At 45.7% G+C, this 16,771-nt stretch overlaps 1 protein-coding gene across 1 annotated transcript in view; it reads left to right on the forward strand.

The window, feature by feature from the left end:
• The window catches only part of FBN3 (fibrillin 3), a gene marked incomplete at both ends in the record, with an annotated part of 107,974 nt that overhangs the window by 27,261 nt on the left and 63,942 nt on the right, over positions 1–16,771 (forward strand). The gene's annotated exons all lie outside the window — the stretch shown is intronic.

The following is a 16,771-nucleotide window of genomic DNA, read 5'->3' on the forward strand; positions in this document are numbered from 1 at the left end:
GTTCAGCAACAGCTGAAACACTGGTGTGTTATCCACGCTGTTTTAGCCACAAAAGCAAAACACAGCACCATGATGAGTAAAATTAACTGCACCTCAGCCAGACCCAGTACAGCCAGCTAATTTTGGTGCCCGTCTTGAGTTACCCTGAGGTGGACTTGATGGACTTTCAGTGTTTGCAGCTCCCGCTCAGCATCACAAGCACGACTCACTGCAGCTCTTGCAGAGGAGTCCTGTCTAAGGAGTTAGGGACCACACGCAGTTAGGGACCATGTGCAAAATGCTGGTTTAAGGACTTGGCCAGCTCACACAGGAACTCCATCAGACACGGGTAGACGGCAGTCCACCAGGCGAGCACTCAGCTCCCGTATCAGTAAGACCATTTCTGCAGCCTCCTGCCTCTCTCGCTATATAGAATCAAATTCCTGCAGCAACTTGATTAATTCTCTGAATTTAACCCATCTTGAATTAATTCTCCTTCCTTTTGGGTGAAGGAGGTCAATACCATGTACCATCAAAAATTAAACCTAATGATGTCATCAATGCTAACGGTCGATAATTTTCAAATGAACATGGACCTGAAATCCCAAAAGTCAATATTCCAACCTTTGCAAAATTGTTTTTATGGTTTAATACTATATTTAATTAAAAAATCTTGAAAATTATGACTAGAACTTAAGGTTTTCTGTGAAAGAACCTTATTTTAGTAAAAACTTTTCAAAGGGAAACATAAGCCAACTCTGGTTTACTGTAAACCTCACACAGTTTAATGCCAGCTGCTCATCCAGTATGAATTGAAACAGCTCCACTAAGAACCACAGTTTTCACCAGCTAAGAATATGGCTCTTAGTGACATGTGGCTTTGCTGTATTTCATCCAGCCAGCATGTGCTGAGTGGCTAGATCAAGTTTACATTTGAGCAGTGTGGGTATGACTGAGGTTTTGGCTGAGAGACGAAATTTCTCCCTTTCCTGTTGGCTTAGATGGACATCTCACGACACTGCTCTGATATGATTTTTGGCAACAGTCAGAGTGGCACAGAGCAGAAATGAAACTGAAACACGAAGCCAATGTGCAAACTCCCAGGATTAAGATCAAAGAACCCTGGAAATATTCTGCTTTTCTAGCCTCTCATTTTCCCGAGATTGGGCTAATTTTGTTTAACTCCATGTCCAAGGATTGGACTGTTCTTGCCTTTAATGTTTTTTTCCAAGTTGGGGATTCTTGCCAACGTGATTTAGAGGGTGAGATAGGAATAACAGTTGGTTTCCGGTAGCCCAGGCATCAGTGAGCCCTGCTTGAACCGCGGCCAGCAGAAATACGCAGAACTCGACATAGTTGTGCAATGTTCCCTGGGTTGCAAAACTATCAACTGAAACTAATGGTGCAGGTGCCCCATAAAAGGCCTCTGCTGTGGTTTGAGCCTCACATTTATTGGATGCAGAGAAGGGAAAGCTCTTTAAAAGCCTCCACACACATTTACTGAAGTAACTTTTCATTGTTCCAGTCTCCTCCTTTGTACTCTCCTCTAAACACAAGTATCAGTCAAGCACTGCAGTTATATATTCTTTAAGCCCTCTCCTGTCTTTTTCTCACACACACATGCACATGCAGATATGCATCGCTTTAGTTATGGAAAGGTATTACGATAACAGCCTTTCTCTTTTGAAGGCTCTACCTTGCAAGATTCCTTCCCCTAAATCCCTAAACCCAAGCTCCAGGGCTCTCTGTAGAGCTGCTTTCTTTTTTTCTAGCTCACAGGGATCTGAAGTATTGAGATTCATAAATCGATACAGACATTGGCTGTATTTGAAAAGAAAGCTGGGAATTTCTGAAAGAAACTTCTGGATGCAGCAATGCCGGGAGGGACTGAAAAATCCAACTGTTCTGACTCTGTGTGCGTGGTAGTGGAGGGGGTAGGAGAGAGTGGAAGAGGCAGGGAAAGAAGGGGTCTGAGCAGGGGCAGACTTTGGAGACATCTTGTAATGTATAAAATTCTTTAAATAAAGAGAGCATTTTTACAAAGCCTTTAGAGATTTGGTTTAGTCCAGACTTGTACTAAGAGACAAAACAAGCTCTCCAGCTGTGTATACACAGGTCTTCCCTGCCAAGACAAACAGAGTGCTTGCTTTGCTAAGAGATGTTAAAAGTTACACTTTTCAAAGAGGCTCCTGGCTGGGCAGCCTGTGAGTTTGCAGCCAGGTGAGGTGGTTGTGACTGACCTACCGAGAGTAATTAGCGTGACAGGGAAGAACTTAACCCTTCCAAGGAGAAAATGAATTCCTGCTCCATCACTAGGCCTGTTAAGACGAAGTCCCTAAGCACCAGACTTACTAGAGACATGACCACTGTTGAATTTCTGTTCAGTTTCTCCATTTGAAGCAGCCATGGTATTGGACACATTTACAAGCGTCCTTGGGAGTCTCCAGTAACAGGAGACTCAAGTAGCAGGCTTGGAAGCAACACGGATCATCTGTAGCGCTCAGTTGAGCTCTGAGTCTCGTTCCTAAATACTTTTCTGAAGAAAGATTAATTCAAAGCAGAGCCTGAAACCCACTTCATAGGCTTCATAGCTAGGAAGTACAGGTTTCAGCCCAAGGCTCGGTGGTGATGCTCTCATAGCACGGCTGGGTACGTGGTCGAGTACTCTGGAAATTCCTCGGATTCCTGCCTGCACCTCTGCAGGCAGAGAGCTTCCACTAACGCCAGTTACTGTCTAGTGAGACATCATTCACCTTCCTCCTTCCCACACAGGCTAGCTACTGTGATGCCTCTCGTGGGGGAACCGTTGCCAACTACTAAATGCAGCACGCTGGCATTAGGCAATAAGAATGCACTCTTGCACTCCAGCGCGCTTGTGTCTGCTGCTTCCAGAGCACAAAATGAGAGACTGTCCTGCCTACAGAGTACAAAGGAAATGACAGGTAGTTTAAGCTGGCTTTCACTGCCTTTCAGGAAAGAAAGCAGAGAGAATGTGATACGTACAGTCATTTCCCGCAGTACTGTGCCGTGAGACGTCTGCTGAAGAGGAGCCATCTGGGTTGGCCGATCAGACCACACTCAGCCTGCAGAAGAGAGGACATGTTGTAGAATACATCTCCCCATCTCTCCCAGCCCCATTACTGAAATGGGGCCGTTGATTTGAATCATAGCTGGGTAATGTGGGGATTTTCTATTCTCAGTGTAGGACAAAGCAGTATGAGCTCCGCTGCTCCATCCTCAGCCTGGCTCGCTGCTTGCGCTTGCTTGGGCAGCTCATTACATCACTCTGTTACGTTTCTCTGTAAAATAATAGATATTTTGCTGCAGCACAAGGAGTGTGAGGAGTCACCAAAGGGTTTCAGGAGGGTTGGTAACTCGGCTGCTAACAGTGATGAGAGCACGACTGGGGCAGGACTGTGTGTTGAGATACAGCCAACTGTGCATTTCCTCCTGATGATGTTCCCAAACAAGCCATCTCCAGGCTGAGGCCACGGTGTTAAATAAACCATAAGATGCCTCGGACTGAAAAGTTGCGTTAAGAGACCGGTCTGTTAGGAAGGATGGACTCGCTTCAGCTCATACTGCTGTGGCTTGCTGGCTTCTGGATCAAGAGCTGGTTTACTTCCAGCCAGCATGGACACGCTGGATATTTGATGATGTGCTTTTACAGGCAGGGATGTTACCTCAACCTACGAAAAGACACTGACTATTTTGAGGCTGAAATAAATGCCAGGAAATATGGTTTTTAAAGAGGCCCTCATTATCAAAATTCACCAATATCTGTGTTTCAAGTGTAGCAGAAGCAGGCCAGATGGTACCTAGCACACAGATGACACTGAACTCTTTGGCCTTGCAACTTGCTGTTATATTTGGGGACCTCATCTGCCTGCTCCTCTGCCACTCATCTGCTCCCCTACCAAAGATGTCTGTAGGATAAGCCCCTTGAGCTCAGCACAGGCTTAACCAAGAGTACCAAGGGTTTTCTTTCACCCAGGAGAAATCTCCAGGCAGTTTGTTCAAGTTGAAGTGCCAATCTTCCTCAGGGATGTTTCTTCCCACAAACATCTGGATAAAAAGGTGCCATTACTTCAGGAAGAGTCTTTGGTCAAATAGACTTTGTATCCCAAGGGCTGTACATCAGCAGTGCACACACTGGCCGAAGTGGCTAGTTGACAGTGTGACAGGCGGGTGGGATGTCTCTGAGCAGAGAAGACTTTCTTGTAGAATGGGACAATCTGTGAAAGCAGGGCTGACCCAGGTCCTTCTGCTGAAGCAAGGCAAAGGGACTGAAAGCCAAAGGAAAACTAGTTCACATTGGAAAATACAGATCATGTTTTAACAAGGAGGTCGGTTTCAACTGGCTGTCTTCCACAGCAATGTGCTGGACCCCTCTGCACTACGTAGCCTCACTTTAGACCTCTGTGGAGCAGTTGTGCCCAGCTGAGCACAGCATGCCATGAAACCGTTAGATGATGGAGTGGTAACAGCACTGAGGGGCAGGATTCCCTGACCAAACGCAGACATTGTCTTTAGGATGTGTGTGTACAGAGGGGTGATCAGTTCTGCCACAGACATATGGACTATGGACTTCCCTACATTTCATCAAGCGAGTCCCATCCTTGGAATCTTTGGATCAAGAGGGAAGGGCTTTCTGAGGATGTGTTGTGGCTAATCCATATGTAGTAGGGTTTAGGCAAGAGTCTTCGGTTGTCATTCGTTGGCTTGTTTGATGTTGGACTTCAGACCAATTCATCCTTACAGATTTAAAATCTGTAAATGCCTGAACAGTGTAAAGAGAGTTGCCTGTAGGCTTCTCTCTGCTGCAAGGCACAGCGTGGTGCCGTGATCTCAGATTATTATATGCACAGAAGGTACAGAAGGTAGTACCATGCACAGATGCTAACTTGTTTCAAAGAACACAGAGCTAGTATCTGTGCTGGGGAGTCGGGGTTCTCCGAAAGGCTCATTAGCTTTGCACAATTGTTGTTGTTTCTAGTGTGGCCATTAGCTGTTCTTTTGCTCGCTGGAGGTGTGCTTTCCTACAGGGTTTGGGGTATGAGTTTAGACTGGCAAGCACTGAAAAATGTGTCCATCTGTGTTAGTGAAAAGGCAGCATTCAAACCCTACAAATCTACCAGATTACAGATTTGTTTAGGGTTTTAATTTTACTTTATTTTGAATGTCTTTTGCTGTAATCATGAAAAGAGATAATTTTATTTTTAAACTGTAATAAACTGAGTTCCTTCTGCTGCTGTACACTCAACAAGCTACACGTTCAACAGCTTAGGTCTCCAGTAAGAGGCTGCTTTGTATTGGAAGCAATCTAACTACCTTCACACTTCATTCAGGAAATACTCCACTTCAGAGGTAAATACCTTAATAGCTAGGTACTCAGAGAATCTTAGCATCATTTCCTCCCTCTACTTGACATCTTCAGGGATGAAGAATTAGTGAATATATTGTATAACCCCAGCAGCCTTCGGTAACATGAACTCACATTACATCAGTGTCGAGAGAAAAGCTGCAGTACAGAAAAAATGAATCTGTGGGGAAAAAGTCCAATTCTTTTTAATAGTTTTACAGAAAAATGAAACATTTTGATGTCATATCTCTGATTTCACCCTCCTTCAAGTAGGAAAAAAATGGTTGTAAAAATTGACAACATTTGACTCAGGTGAAGGTGTGGAAGCTCCTCCTGTGTTCCAAGAATGAGGTTTCACTTGGGTTTCTTCCTATGCAAATGCTGAGGTCTTCACTGTGGATGCCAGTTGCCACCTCTCATGAAAGAACACCTCATTTTACTTTGGAAAAAAAAGATTTTTAGAGTAATATTTCTGACCTTTGTGGAGACTGTCTGTGGTTCCTATGATTTGTCTGATTCAGAAGGCCCTTGGTAGGTCTGCATGTCCTCTCCTCTTAATGGTGCAAGTTTTCCAAAAGTTTAACCAACAAACTCTGGAGTGGTGTTCTTCAGTGCAAACACTTCTGGGCTGAGCTGAAAGCCAGCTGTGCTCTTGAAGCCTTGCCTAGTTGTTCCCAAGTCCCATATCCCATGAAGAGCCTCACAAGGGATTGTGTCCATGTAAAGGTAATAGCAAACTCAAATCTGGCATCCAGTGTCTTGAGTTCTGACTCTTTATTAGCCAGTACAGGAAGCTCTATTGTTGCACACAGTGTTTCAAACACGTGAAACAAAGCAAGGATTAGAGCCACAGCAGGTCCTGGATATGCAATACCTACGGAAAAGGCAATGAGTATCTCCTGTTCTTCCATAGTCCTCACTGCTCTCTTTCCAAAACCATAACCAGGACTGCATTGGATTTAAGTGAAAATGCTCCTGAACAGCTCAATCCATGTTTTTCAACAATTTTCAAGAGATTCTTATTTCTCATATTTCTTTCCAAATACCTCAAGAAGGATGGTCAACCATTGAGTGAGGAGGACATGGGCTTTCAAAAATTGCCATGCTTAGAAGGGTTAAATGTAATGACAAAGAGGAATTCTGGGACTGTGTGTGTGGACCTTGATCCCATCCCATGGCAGATCCTTGGTCAGTCTCTTTGCCGCAGATCTCCATATGAAGCTACAGCAGCCGTCAGTGAAGAGCAGCTCATGTTCGTCATGTCCGGTGCTTCTCCAAAAGCACTGTAAAGTATCAGGACCTTGGGCTATAACCAGAGTGGGCAAAAGCAGGTCCCAGGCATAAACAACACGTAGTACATGGGACAAGGGACAGTATCTAAATCGCCACTCCATACCTTTTATTTTAAAGCTGTTGCTGATCTACTCCTGTGTTCTTCATGCATCTCCATTATTCGGCTTGTATCAAGATACAGCTTTTTATATTTTAGCATGTACATAACATGAGAATGTCCTTTGATGTGCAGCCAGGGAGGATTTCTGAGTCTCCATAACATGTCTGTGTCTTCAGATTCTCTGAAGTTTCAAAAGGATTTTGATATTTTTGGGAGGGGCGTGCTAGTGAACCCAGGGTTCCTTAGAACTGATACAATTCCAGTCCTGGAAGAAATCTTCATTAACAATGAGTCAGACTAATGCAAGTCCTGAGATTAGCATATTTTTATATGCTATATCAATTTCTTGAAGATTCTTACTGTATAGGACAGCATTTCCTCTCATCCCTGTATTTTTATTTAATTTCTATCAGTCTAACTGCCACTCATCCATTGTCCTGAAATATTTAAGCACTAGAAGAATTGTGCGAGGAGGCTGTGGATTTTCATATCTGTAGGTGTTTAAGAGCAAAGTTGTATAAATATTAGTTAGGTCCAATTCTGGTAGTCCATCTTGTCTAAGGGAAAGAGAAATCCCAAATGATCTCTAGCGTTCCCTCCAGCCGTAGCTTTTCTAGTGACAGACACCCCAGGCCGTATATAAACAGAATGCATGATCCAAAACACCATCTTGTAACATACAGATGGATGCTAGTGAGTGTCTCAGCATAAACTGCATTTTAATCCACTCAGATTTCCAGATGGTGGGAATATTGCAGAATACTCCATTATTCTTGCTTGTAAGGCCCCTCCAACCCCCCTCCTGAGGAGAGTTATTAAGAGTGGCTTTGTCTCAGCTTTTCTGTTTCCTCTTCATAATGACTTTTTTTTCCTACATTTTCAGTCTGATTTCGAGGCTTAGGAGAAACGAAGCAGCCACACAGGATGTGTCTGATCCCCATGCGTGCATACAAAAGCCGTAGCAGGAAGCAGCCACAGTAAACGTGGTGCCTTTGCTCACTCCTTCCTAACCCCGGTCACAGGCCTGAACTTCTGAAATGCTGCTCCTAGTGCAGTAATCCATAGGGATGTACATATTTCATACCTTTAGCTGGAAACTCCCCCAGAGCCCAGGCAGGCAAGAACATACATCATGCTAGCAAGAAAGGGACCGCAAATAGTTCATGGAAAGTCAATGATATCTGGGATAACTCGGAAAGGTCTTTGCATTTCAGAGGGAATTTAATAATTTGAGCTGCCTGGTAGAATTTTTATTCTGGGGGTAAATCTCAGGTTAGCAAGAATGTCTCCTCTATACAACCTCTGGCTGTGCCTGAGGTCCATGCATGTTGTGAAACTGAACCCCAGTCAGCTGCTCTCCTGAAGGAAGAGCAACACACAGCAACAATCCCAGAGGGATGGAGACATCCCAGAAACATGGACTAGGATGCGGCTCCTGAGACGGGACTGAAATTCGCCTTGCCTGGGCCTTCACGTGCATCCCTTGAGATGCAAGGCAGTTCCAGGGTGTCATGAACTCTTATACATTTCTTGGGTTTCAGTTCTCTGGGGTAGGAAAAAGACAAGGGAAAGCCCTGGCTATGGCAGCTCCTTTCTGCCATGCCCACTCAAAGCCGTCCGGGTGGTGTGAGTATAGTACACGCTTGAGACACAAGCTTGCCCGACACCCAACAAGGTGTTCTTCCTATCAATTTCAGATTAAGTTTGAAATTACTTTGACTAAAAATCTTATGGAGGAATGCTATCGGCAGTGAAGATCTGCCCCTCCCCGCCCAGATGAGCTTTTTAATAAAAGCCTGTGTTTACAAAGAGATTTCTCATCCTTGTTAGAAACCAGGCATTCAGCTGATTTTTCCTAGTGCTCTGCTAATCCAGAGGTTAAGACATAAAGCAGAACTCGTAGCTGAGATATACGATGGAGTTTCTTCTCCTCAGCCTGCCTCCAAAGGTAAGGCATAAGCTCCTATTTCTCCACATTGCGGTAGAGAAAGCATTTTGATAATCAACTGTAGCCCGAAGAGCTCTGACATCTACTGCTATAACTTGCCTGTATTTATGCAGAAGGGGCTGGCAGAACCTTCACCATGAGTGGAGTTCAATTCTGTACTCAATTGTAGGTTGCCATTTTCCTCCTGCAGACAGGTTTACTTGATAAAATAATTATAGTTCTGTGAAACCACATTTCCCTCTGATCTTTGCAGAAAGCCAGTTGTGGTCCGCTGGGAGTACTGGTGGGATGTAGACGCATCCTGCACATATAATTTTCCTGCATGCCCATGGGCTTTATGGTACAGTCTTTAATAAGACAATCACATACTACTTTTTCCCCTGCCAGAGGGTGGGCAGCACTCCCAAAGCACAGCTACGTAATACCTTTGTTTTCTGCTTGGTGTTCGGCATGTGGCTCAGAGGTCAGTTCACTGTGCACAATGGGAGCCAGCCTCTGGAATCAGAATTAATTTCCTCCAGAGACCTTCACAGACACAGCATTTCCAAGATTTATCTTTAGATCTGACAGGGATGTTTTGACTGGAATTTTCCCAAACTGCTTAGCCTGGGTACAAACCTGTTTCAGCCTCAATAGGTAAAATTTGGCAAAGGTACGAGTAATAGCAACGAGGGTCTGTCTTTGCAAAGAAATGGAGAAGTCAACCTTGTCCAAAGGCAAGCCATTTGCATTGCCACTAAGAAACTCAGGAGCATTTGAGTCAGCTGTAGCTGAGTGAGCCAAGGAGGCTGGACCAGCGTGGGTTGGGACCTCCTTGCCTCTGCAGCAGGCACATCGTTGCCTGCTCTCGGTTGAGCAGGAAGGTGACTGTCTTATCTTCCGACTCTTCATTGACCTTGGATGCAGTGAGATGTGGCTTTCTCTCTCTCATTCTCACTGCGGGGAGGGGTGTCCATGAGCAAGAGTATCCTCATCTTGTTGAACCTTCTGATCCTTGGTGGGAGAAAAGTGTCGTGAAGACAAATGCCTGCTTTCATTCAAATCTGGAGATTCCCTCTGGAAGGGCTGCAGCCCTCTGCCAGCTGACCGTGAGGAGTGTGATAGGACATCACATCACAGTTGCAGGCTCAGTGGAGCATGTTTGGAGGTAGACACATGAACGTCTGCAGTTCTGGTGCACTGATATCAACCCAAGGCCATCAGCCTCTCTTCTCTGCAAGCCCATGAAGATGGACGAGGAGGAACACAGACTGGCAGGAGAGGCATTGCTTGGTCCATATCTACTCAAGGCCATTGGGCAGTTCTGTGAATGGGCTTATGGTGGCACAGCAGCTCCAGGTCTGTCCAACCAGGCAGGGCCCACATAACCCAGTTTGTGGCAGGGTCCTGGAACCCTTCCCACTGAATCCAAAGACAAAGCCTGCTAGAGAGTACTGGGATAGAAAGATGGTGAGGAGAGTGCAACGTTTCTACTCCCATTAATTCAGTCTGAGAAGAATCTAATAACATGCTATTTGTATCTGCTTGGTCAATTCTGAGACTTCTTCCTTCTATTTCAAGATACTTTAGCTGTGGACAAGCCTCTTCCAAAGAACACTTTGCCTTCCCTAGCACAAGTCACGTGCCGCATCGCCACTTTTGAAATACAAAACCTTTGCCGAATGCAGCAATGGACAGATGAAGATGACTGCAGCTCATGCACAGTAACATTAATACAATCTGGCAAGACTTGTAAAACCAACCATGTTGTTTGGAAGTCCTTGCTCAGCATTGTCCTTGCCATCACCTCCTCCAAGCTCATTTTCCCAGAAGGAAGGTAGGCAAAGTCCACAAACCTTCTGCCCAAAAATATTTCCCACCTGGCAGACACAAATTTCTCCTTCTCTTGCTCAGTCCTACCACAAAAACACAGTCCAGGAGGAATCCTCCCAAATTCAGTCACAGCTCAGCCCAGCCCAGCCGCCATCTCCAGGTACTCTTTCCCCCAGTATCCAGGAGCCTGCCCACAGCCGTGATCTCTGCCAAAGGAGTCTGAGGCGCGCAAGGTTTCCACCTGGGGCAAGCGTGTGTGTGGGGAAGAGTCTGGAGGTACCAAACCCCCATGCCACCCACAGTACCCCCATTCCTGCACCTCCATCCCTGCACTAACTGACCAGGCAGCGACTCAACAGCCCACAGCAATCTGACCCCGTGGTCTCTTCCAGGACGGAGGACACGGTGCGGCAGTGCCAGCTCCCTCCAGCTCCAACCCTCCCAGACATTTCTACAACTGCTGGAACTACTGGCCCCATGTTGCCATGTGTGTGCTTTGTGCCTCAGATGCTGCTGCAGTGGAGAGCCCTTGGAGGAGGGTTGTGCATGGAGCTCTATCTCAGGTTTCATCAGGCTAAGACTTTGACAGGAAACTGTAAAAATAGGACAGGAAAACTTAAAAAAGTTCTCTCTTTACTATTTCCTTTGAATATGTTTTTTCAGTACTTGGAATGTCTGGCCATATAAACTGCCCCAGCCAGCTTTTTCTTTTCTGCAAAAGTCCAAACAGTTAAACATCAGGAATGTGGCTGTGTTTGTATGAGGTAAGGAAATGACTAGGTGGAGAAAGTATTCCATGAGAAAGGAGCCCTTTACGGAGACCCTCACGCTGTTCTCCCCACATCCACCATCCCCCCTCCCACCAAAGCTGTCACGTATCCACCCAGCCTGAGAGGCTTAGCAGATACTTAGGGCTGCGTCGTGTGCCGAGACCTACCATCGATGTTGTAAAATCTCTGCATTCACATTTAGTGCGACAGAAATAATCGCAGGATTTTTGGTTGGCTCCTCTCGGGTTTGCTGTTTGGCTGGTGGCTTTTGGATGCTGTTCCCCTTCCTATTCCCATATGTTCATGGTCTCTCTATGAGCAGGGCATGAATTGCTCCATTAAGCATTTAATTTATACGTTATCAGCTCTCCCGGCAGGTCCCAGAGGGCACAGCCAGCCTTCTCTGGGGGCTCTCTAGGGAACATCCCCATCACAGGCAGCCGGAGTTGTGTGGGAATCTTTCGGGGTATAAGTTTGCAGAGGGATCAGCCGGATCAGTGCCTTGCCTTGGTTTCATCGGCTCTCGCTCGCTCCCAGAGCTGGCTGTTTGTCTGGCTCCAAAAGCCCAGAAGGTTGCAGACAGAAAGGATTGTGAGGCTGTGCTCCCGTGGCCTGGGGGACCAAGCCTGCTGCTGATAGAAATCATTCATTGAAAATAAAAAATAGATATCAGGCTTGATACCCACTCCTTGCTCTGCTCCACTCGGTTGCTGGAGCTTTTAGAAGGCGACGTGGAGGCTTGCCAAAGCCTGGGGCATGTGTTGTAGTGACCTCATCCCAGCGAGGTCTGTAGCTCCCCGGGGATTACTTACAGGCAACGTTTGTCCTTACTGTTTTAAGAAAAAGCCTTCAGCAAAAGCATTGTTTATTATGAGAAGGCATTTGATTTTTAGCAAAGAAAAATCTCTTCTTCCTTGCTGCTCTGTTTATTTATTTTGTAAAGAAGGAATTCACCCAGCCCACGGCCTGTCTCACGAGGGGATTCCGGCCAAATGGTGCCAGAGAAAGGACAGGCTGAAAGACGGGGTGCGAGTGCAGAGGAGAGCTCTTCAGTGCCGTCACCTTCCTCTTAGCCTGGACTCTGCAGATCCGCGTACACGGCTGGGGCCAGGCACGTTCGTGTCTCTAGGATTGTGTTTTAAATAGCAAGGAAAGTAGTGCAATTGTTCCTGCTTTTGCACTTTTACCCGGGGATCTGAATTGCCACTGCAAGCATTAATTTACTCAGTGACACCCTGCTGGGTAGACGGATGTTACAGAAGTGGAGGAAGCTATCCTTTTTCTCGTGAAAATTTGCAAACAAAATGCGTCTCTTCAAAAGTTCTTTGTCAAAAAAACCCTACCAGTTTTCCCAAAGGGATAGTAAGAACCAGTTAAAAGGGAGTAAGTGTTAATTTTAAGTGCCGCCTTTTTTTTTCCCCACAGCAAAGCAGTAATTTAAATTGGATATGAAATAAAGTTGTAAATATTTCAGGTTCAGATACTGTTTCAATTCAGGCGTTACTAAACATTTGAAAAACGCCCTCGTTTATGGAAGTGCTCGGTTCGAGATCTCCTTCAAAGAAATCAGTCTGAGCTGCTGAAGTTAACCTTTCCATGCAAAATAATGGCATTGAGTTATGCTATATATTCCCGGGAAATGTTCCCTACAAAAGATTTCCATTGTTTTCCTTTAGCACTGGGGAAACTGAGCAATAGATAAGGTGCCTTCCAACTGTTGTACATAAATGTTTGATAGCCTCAGAGTAGTAATTTTAAATAGTCTGAAACTGATTATTCTTTTTTAACAAGACCAAGCTGCATTTCTGGCATAAATTATAGCCATGGTTGGCAAAGAGTAGTGTGTCATTTTTTATTACCTCTTGTAGGAGGTGAGACAGGTTCTGGCAAGGTGAACCTGGGTTAAGTAGGGTAGGCGAAGCCAGGGCAGCATCTCCGGTCAGCACAGCACCCCAAGTGCTGGAAACAGAGAAACTACGAGGTTTTGTGTGCTGGGTCGGCTGAGCCCGAAGTACTCGAACCCACTTACAGTACTTTAACATCCCACTCCCTCCAGCAGGGCTCCATGCAACACGTGGGTGAAGGCGGATGTCCACAGCGACTGCAAATCGTTCCTCCACTTACATCCTAGACGCACTAATTAGGAAGGTTAAAAATGTCTACAGGGATATTTTCAGGAAGCTGTTTGCAGGTGAAATAGCATGGCTCAGTGTAGGAGCATGTGTAATGGCATAGATCCCACCCGTTGACTCCGCAAGGGTTTGCGGCTTGGAATTGTCAGGAATGACCATTTGTTAGCTATAGGGGTTCCTAACGATCTCCGCGACAACCAGCCAAACATGGGAACTGGGAATGAGGTCTATTCCTGTTGCGCTTCCTCTTCCGAGCACATCTGGGGCCTGTGTTGGCCGCGGGATTGGGTAGGTAAGACTCACTGTAGCCCCAACCTGACTCTGAAGCATCTGCAGAAGTCCGCAGTCCAGGCTAGGTGATGTCCCAAAGCCATACTGCCTCGGTGGGGTGGGGGTGGCGAGGGTTTGAAAACAAAGAGCGTAGCAAGGAGTCAGATTTCTTGTGGTTAATGCAAACACGTTGACGCTTCACCCCTGATTCCACGGTGCCCTTTGCAATTTGAGCGCGCTTTCTGCTTGCCGGCTGCTCAAGACGAGTTCGCATGGATAGTAACCTAATCTAACTCCGCGGGCAATACGAAATCTACAGACTGAATGTGCTGAGCACGGTCTGCTTTGAAATTAATAGGGCAGGAAAGAAAAATGAGATCAGTGCATGGATGAGGCTGATGATAGGTGCTGGGAGAGAAGCTGATGTCTGTCCTGTGCTGTGTATTTACTGTTTGCAAAACTGTATTTGGAGAGGTTAAGTCAGGCAGTCAGCTGGCATGCTGTTTTCTGTTGGTAAAGACATGCATGGGCCCTGCTGTGTTAAAAGTCTTTTCTGTAGAGGTGAAAAGATTCTGACTGATTCCCAAAATAAAGCCTGGTCCAGTATTTCTTGCAATGTCTTTAACGAGAACTTCACCTGCGGTCGGAAAGGTGGAACTCATCCGTATCCTACCACTGGACACTGTTGTTGTAAGGCTGAGTGAGCTCGAAAGAGGACACAGGCAGAAATCTCAGCTTTCGGCGAGGAAGCCGCCTCATCTCGCTTTTTCTAAGAAATGTACCAGCAAAGACCAAACTTCTGCAGGACAACTACCTGCGACAGGGTTCCTGGAAGATGGGATCCCATACATAGACTGTAAAAGGGCTTTAGACATCTCCTAAGCGTGCATATTTCCTTTATAAAATTTGATTGGTCCCTCATTAAAAATTTAATAATTTGACCATTAAAATTAGCAACAGATGGGAGCTGGAATGCAGCCAGGCTTTCTGGACTCCAGACTGCAATTTCCTTGGCTTCATTCTCTCCAAAGAAGTAATCTACATATGAAAATCTATTTTTGTCAATTATTTGTTTAAAAGGGGGTGTTCTCCTTACAATCGCGCTTTCATTATCAATCTCAAGGAATTCTTGCTGCGGTGCCTCAGCGAGATGATGGGGGAGGTGCAAGTGTACCCCTTTCCTCTCTGTACCGTGCTGCCATGCACTGATTTTGGGTTCTACATTTATGTGATCTGACTTTCTAAGTCAGAGCCGCTTGCAGGTACACAACGACATCAGCCACACCTTCTTCCTCCCCACGCTCCTTTAGACTAGGAAAGGGGGAAAGCAAGCCCCCTTAGGTGTTTCTGCATCGTCCTCGGGTTAACAAGGCTTAAGAATAGCTCTACAACGTACGATATTTCACCGTAAGCACATCGGCACTGCCGCATTCAGAGCGCGCTGCGGGCCACCCAACCACAGCTATCTAACGCAGAGGCTCCAGCTGTAATGATGCCGCAGCACAACGCTGAACCAAAACCAACTCTAAGATTTAACTGCCCCGGTGGCTTACAAAGAGGTACGAGGGTGGATTGAGGGCCCTTGGCTGAGATGAGTTTGTGCCTCAAATCTCTGGCAGCATCCATAAGCTGGTGTCTGGGGAGCAGCATAGGAACAGGGCAATCCTATATGATCCTCCTCTGGAAAACACTCCTGGGCTCCGGGCACCTGCAGCTCACAATCTTTGACAACTCACACCACCTTCTGTTAGACGAATTCCCCTTAACTTACATATCGCCTGAAGAACAGCTTTTCTCAATTTGTCTTGAGGCAGCATCACTCCTCATCCTTCTATGATGCCTCCTGATTCTGGCCCTGCAAGCCTGTTCCCCCTCTGGCCATTCCTGATTTTGTACCCTGCTGTCAGGTCTTCCTCCAGGTGTTTCTTTTTCAGACTGAGGGCCACTAACCAGTGCGGCTGTTCCTCATATATAAGCCCTTCCACAGCTCTGATCACTCTTGCTGCCCTTTTCTGATCCTTGCTCCGTCCTGGGAGCTGCTTTCTGAGTTGGGGGCTAGGACTGCAGGCAGCCCTCAGGGTGGAAGTGAGCTGCGAGGTTTGTGATGAGGCTCTCTCTTTTGCTCTTTATCCCTCTCCTAATACTTCAGTACAATCTGTTTAGCCTTTTTTTTTCTTTACAGAATTCACTTCTCCATTGACATAGCATCACAAAGCAATTTCTTTTGTAGTTCTTTGGGTCTGACTGAGAAGATTTAAATTGTTCACTGGTGTGGTTATAAAGAGCTGTCCTTAGCCTTTTCCTCAAGGTTGAAAATTTGAGCAAGAGCCTCTCAGTTTTACAAAAAAGACAACGGGTGAGAAAACAACTCAAATTTTGTTGATTTCTTTTCTAGGAATAACCTAGAACAAACTAAAACATTAAACTTGGCCTGGTAGGAGATGTTAATGAGGGTCATGTGCTTTGCTATCTTGTTAAAATTGGGGTCAAAACCCAAAATATGATTATTTGGTAACTCACCATTGCAAACATAGTACATATTTCTGTTCTGATTTCCAAACAAAGGCATTTTTATGAGATCAGATCACCTTTATACCAATGTCACTTCAAAATCATTGCCCTTTTTTTTTTCCCCCCTCAAATCCCTCTTGCTGTTTACCTCCCAGTGACATTCACAGACCCAACTTCTTTCAACACTTTTCTCAGTATTAGTTTTTAAGTGTGACTGTGCTCCCAACTGCTCAAGAAATACAAACCAGAGGGAGCACTAAGCTAGAAATCAGTCATTATTGTGCTAATTGATTTTTTCCCAGAGATAGAGGAGGACTTGTTGTGTGGTTTCCATGTAGTTTATGCTTACCCTCATGCCAGGTGGGATAATTATAACACAGATGAACCTCACACTGTTTCTACTCAGGACAAGCCACAGGAGTGAGGAAGGCACATCAGCACAGGCGTTGTCGGTCTAAAGCCTGCAGTAATTGCCAGCATTTCCAGATGATATTTTACAGCTCAGTATAAAGCCACTCTGCCATGGTTTCATGCAAGTGTAGGTTCTGCCAACGCAGCTGTCATGCAAACATACCCTACGGGAGAAAGCTTTCT

This window comes from Phaethon aethereus, assembly GCF_964289735.1.
Source record: "Phaethon aethereus genome assembly, chromosome: 26".
NCBI lineage: Eukaryota > Metazoa > Chordata > Aves > Phaethontiformes > Phaethontidae > Phaethon > Phaethon aethereus.